Below are 5,917 nucleotides of genomic sequence, written 5' to 3'. Positions count from 1 at the left end.
CACTAGAGGCGGTTTAGCCAATCACAACACACTGGGCTAGCTAACCAATCAGAGCCCATCGTCTATTTCTGAGGGCGGGGCTTCATAAAAACAGGAAAAGGTCAGCCCGTTTCTCAGAGAAGGGACAGAGCGGTGTGGAATAAAGGTAAATTATGTGAAAAATAATGCGTTTTTTTTTTTTAAACGAGGCATTAACACATGTTAGACTGCACCCCATAAACACAATCACGCCTAGAAAAAACCCAGTGAACCACCACTTTAACCTTCAATATTATAGTAATGTAGTACCAAATCTCATGTATATTTTACAGTATTAGTTGAGAGATATTTTTTCCTTGAGAAAATTTGCCAAGTACTGTACCTGATATATATCCAAAATAATCAATATTGAATCGAATCGAATCGTGAAATTTGTGTCAAAACCCAGCCCTATTATTTTATATGATTGTCCATTGAGAAACTGTTTTCTATTGATATTCAAGTAGAAATAATACATTATAAATGCAATAATCACAATTTACGTGAAATTTTTGGCAGTTTTAGTAAATTACCCCTTACTGTATAGATTTGCACAGCATTTCAGAAAGAAAGTAGACAAATAATGTTCCACGATCACTGTAATGGGGCCTGGTGTTTTCATTATTTGTCTGAAATGCCTTATTGAATGTAGAAAGTACATTATTTTAAAACCCATATAAAGCTTTCCATAAATGATTCAGTCTGGTTTTGTTTTGTTTTTGTTGTAAAAATGATATATTGACATTGTATTAAGACACTTTATGTGGCTTCTAGAACACTTTTAAACATCATATTTTGACGTTATCTACCTGCAACCGAAATGCAATGTTGTGAAGTGTAGTAAAAACATTTTATGATTGCTGGGCACTTCCAGTCACAATAGATTCTGAAATGTATTTCTGTTGAGGTGATAAAAACAGTATATTACAAACCATGGTCTAAATCTCTGAACTGTCTCTGTTGTTGGTTTCTGCTTATTACCTAGAGCTTGTGTATTGATTATGTGCTGAAAAGCAAGGAAAGTGCTCTGTAAGATTCCCTCAACAATATGAGTAAACAATGTCTGTCTGTTACTGAAGCAACAAGCAAAGACAATGTAACAAACAAGCATAACCTTAAGAAGCATCACAAATGGTCATTAATATGCTGCAGGTGACATTCTGAGAAATCCAATGTGATATTTAGCAGAAGGACTTACCCCTTTTTAATTGCTATGGAGAAAGTGACCTTTTTATTTATCACTGGCCTGCTCTCTGTGGAGCCGACAGAGGTTATTTCTCCTACAGACGTGTCCCTTCATTTTTAGCTTTCTAGTAGACAGTGAAGACAAATTCACACTTGGCTTTGAGCATGTGACATTATTTCGGACCCTGCAACAGGATATGATGTCACTCTAGGACTTTTGGTTTTGTTATATAGAGAAGTCACAAATATAAAAAAAATAAAAAGTGTCAACAGGAATATCTCAAGTGCAATTAAAAATAAATTTAGTCGTTTTCCCATCTTTTTTTCTTTATTTCCTACACTGAAAAAGAAGATGTGGATACAAATTTCTCTCAGAAATTGATAGTAAATTTCACAATTAATTACAAAGAAACAGCAAATAACACATTGAATTAAACTTGAAATTTTAAAATAGAAAGACTGAAATAGTATTTTCTTCTAACACTTACTCCACTAATCTTTGTTTTATTGTCGAAAACAATTTTTTACAGTGTATTTCCTTTGTAAATTCTAATCATTTTTATTGACCTATTTTTTTAAACTGATAAAATTGCCTTAGATGCTGACATGCCATAAAACAACCAAACAAATAAATAAATCATATAATTTACCACAACACCCAAAACCATGCAGCTTTAAAGTTTTATAGAGCTAAGGTCAATCTGTGACATTCATATCCTCCACTGGTTAAATTTCTTTTTGCTCTACAAATTTGCAGGCCACCAGATGTCTTTGTTCCTATAGCATGTGTGTGAATTCATATGCATGGGAACGAAAGTGAATAGAGTGCAAAGTGTAGTCAGAGATTGTTTACTATTGGGAGATGAGAGAGTCTGTATTACTTACTATTGGAGAAAGTGTAACAGTAAACTTGGATCACACAATAACCAATCACATTATAGCCTTGACATCACTGAATTTCTTTCAGAGTTGTGCGACGCCCAATCGCCATTTACGGATACCATAGGAATGAATGAGAAATGCTGTAAGCTGATTCCCACCTGTCGCAAAAAGTCAGTGACTTTACTTATAAAACAAAATTTTTTCAGTGTAAACTCTAAAAACAGTTCCAAAAGTATTGTTTAGTGTAAAACATGTTGAAGATTAGCTGATAGGCTGCTGATTTATTAAATGATAAGCTGTTTCCTCAAAAAAAGCTGTTTATTCAGCGTAGTGAAGCCTCTCCTCTATTGACATCCATTCAAAGCGGGCTCTGGTCTCTTTCCCTGCGTACCACCAAAGCAGATGCGTTAGCATTAGCCGTTACGCTTTTTTGGCTAAAGGCTGCAGGCTTGCCTTCAAGTGGCTTTGCTGTAGTGTGTGGCTGATAGATAGCAGCTTTTCACCATGACGTTTGTGGATAAAAGACAGGCATTAGACTCCTGCTCATCTGTTGTCTTTTTGTTTACACTTTGTATATATATATATATATATATATATATACATACATGTATATATAAGAGAGTTTTTAAACCTTTAGTAGATAGATCTAAGAAAATGTAGAGTCCTTTAAGTTATAAAGTGGGATTTGCAGCATGTATGTGTGCGCGTGCCAGTTGTCATGGTGACAGACGGCCAGTGATGTCAGTTTGCAGTGCAGCTGTGTGTGTTACAAGGAGATCCTGGCTTCACTTCGCCAATGGTAAAAAGTGTAAAGCTATTACACTATAACCTGACCGCCTGTGAATCAGGAACATCCACCTCCCTCTCTCCACAGAAAGTCATTATTTCTCATCTCACACTGCTGACCTGCGGCACTGATTCATTGTCAACATGGCGAAGGAATAGCACACAGTTTGTCCTTTTCCAGCTGTCTCCAAGGCAGTAATGTGAAGGATGTCTAACGGGTGGGGAGAAAGAGCAAGAAAAAATCCTCTGTTTACCCTGAATGCATATGAAGAGAGGTTTTCTAAGGAGGAGTGGAGGAAAAGGAAGAATTAAAGGAATTTTTCACCTAAATAAAAATAAAACAAACACAAGAACACCACAGATTTTTTTTTATTGTCCCATAAAACAGCAGTTCATACTAGTGACTAAAATCTGTAAATATCCTAAAAGGACAAAAACAAAAGCACTATAAAAGTAGTCCATATGGTATGTTTTCTGAAGATTCTTTAAAAACTTTTTTTGTTTGTGTTCTGAAATGACATGACAGTGAGTAAATAATAACAGAATTTTCATGTTTGGGTGAAGATTTTGCCTGCCTTTTTTTGCCTGTTCTTCCAGCTGAACGAACCAAAGAGATAAAGAAAAAAAAGGTTTGCAAATGGTCAATGGTCACAGGTAGCACTGCAAATGTTGCACACCTGAAGTGGAGGAAAACACTTCAAGTGGCAGAAGATGCATGCTTTCTTACTAGATATAGAAAGTAATCTCCACAGAAATGCACAAGGCGAAGCAATTAAAGAAATTGCCAGAGCCTCTTACTGCACTAACCGGTATATGATTTCCTATCATTTTCTCAGTTAGCTCACCTCAGGCAGCCTCGCTTGAAATCATTAACACAGGCAGAGAGAAAAGTTAGAGTGATGTTAGAGAGAAAAGCAGGAATGACATTAAGAAGAGGAAGAAATGGTGAAGGGGAGGAGAAAAGCAAATAGTTGTTCAGTAGTTGGCTCAGATCACTTAGAGCCACACCACTTAATGTGAAGAAGACATTTATGGATGATATGTTTTTTTTTTCTGATGGTTTATAACAGTTGTGTGCATTTGAAATATCAACATGAATGTGTGACATTAAATATTATACAAGTTACTGCTTTGCTTTTCTGTGTTTGTGCATTCCAGACAGACTGTAGGCTATTAGAAGAGCTGTTTTAATGAGTTGGCAAATCATTCATTCAATCGATTCGTTTAAATATGCTAATTCATTCAGAAGCGAAAAAACAAAAGTGACCAATGGAGTTAAAAACATCTTGATGGATTTGTTTCTTACAAACATGTAATGTTAAATGAAGGACTTTGGATTATTTGAGGATTTTTGTGATGTTTTTATCAGCTGTTTGGACTCTGAATCTGTTCTGATGAAGAAACTAACTCATTTACAATTTTGATGGCCTGAGGGTGACTACGTTTTTGTCAAAATTTCATTTTTGGGTGAACTATTCCTTCAATTTCACGTTTATTGAACTCACTCGTAATTGCTGTTTTTACGAATATCATCACCACTGTATTTACTGTGTGATATTGCTTAATCATAGCTGGGGTTTTTTAACCGTCTTCAAATTTTCTGGAAGGGCATCAATCTTTTTCCAATTCTTTTCTTATCTGCTATGCTCTAATTTTGACTGAGCCCAAATGAAACTCAGTGATAGTATGTAAAGCAAGACCTCAGTCATGTGAGGTAATTCTAGCTGAATGATTGAAAGGGTTTCTGCAGCAAAGTGCTGGGAGAGTGGTACTCTTGCGTAAGGCTGTCTGTCCCCCCCATCCCTCCTCCTCTTCATCCTCCTCCTTTCATTTTTAACAGGGCCCAGTGTGTTTTTAAAAATCTATATTCTATATCAAATATTGTCTCATCGTGACTTCCGGGCTCCATCAATTACAGGGGCTTTTAAGGCACCCACCCTGGGGTTGGCTCTGACAGATGGGTGGCTGGGCAGGAAAAAAAAATACTTTCCTCTTTGTGTACTTGATCTTGGAGAACACCTGAAGCATACCTAGCTGTAGCCTCCAAAATTAGTTTTCATCTCCGTAATGGGTACGTCTCTTTCCCTGAAGACATGACTTGGCTCAAATAGTAAATGTGAGAAGAGGAAAAAACGGGAGGCTTGAATCAGCCCTCTTAAAATACTCTTTTACAGAATGTCATTACAGACTATGACTGCTTTTATATGTTTTTTTATGTAAGTGATAATATGCACGGTTTACGTTTGTATGTGTCGTAAATCCTGTTGTTTTAATGTAGATGTGACATTCACTGAGATACAGACCTTGACAGGAGCCTTTATAAGGCTGTCAGGGGACATCTTAAGACAGAGTATCAGAGAAATAGGATCACTCCACACTGCACCCAAAGGCAAAGAAAGCCAGTGATATGACCACATATGAAAAGTACATTTCAATCAATTTCGACAAGCCTGCTCATATAGAACAATTCACTTACACTTCAAAAAAAGCACTCAGACCCTTAAACAAATCTTTAATTTCCCTGAATTACAAATAATACACACACACGTTTGTTTTTGTGAATTGTGGGTACATTCCATAGGCGTAATGGTCTTTATACTGTACAAACTGTATGTGCCCTACACAAGGGATCCTCAAATCTGGCCTACGAGATCCACTTTCCTGCAGAGTTTAGCTCTAACCCTAATCAAACACACCTGAGCATGCTAATCAATGTCTTCGGGATCATTAGAAAATCACAGGTAGGCGAGTTTGATCTGCAGCGCATTGGCCATCTAGGGCAAGATTTGAGGAACCCTGGTTTAGAATAACCCAGTGTTAACATTTTCAGGTGTGAAAAGCCATATATTGGTGTTGACACAATTTTCAATCGATTTTAGTAGAATTCAGAAAGCTACAGTGTTGAAAATCTCTCCAAGTCCAATGATCTACCAGTACTTGTAAATGAATAACAATAGTCAGATTATGGAGGGTGCGACTTTGTATAGAAGTACAAATTGTACAATGTTATGACCATGTTAGCTGCGATCCTTTCTTCTCTGAAACA

The sequence above is a fragment of the Sinocyclocheilus anshuiensis genome, unplaced genomic scaffold (genome assembly GCF_001515605.1).
Source record: "Sinocyclocheilus anshuiensis isolate Anshui unplaced genomic scaffold, SAMN03320099.WGS_v1.1 scaffold1442, whole genome shotgun sequence".
In the NCBI taxonomy this organism is placed as follows: domain Eukaryota; kingdom Metazoa; phylum Chordata; class Actinopteri; order Cypriniformes; family Cyprinidae; genus Sinocyclocheilus; species Sinocyclocheilus anshuiensis.
This window is presented reverse-complemented; position numbering follows the sequence as displayed.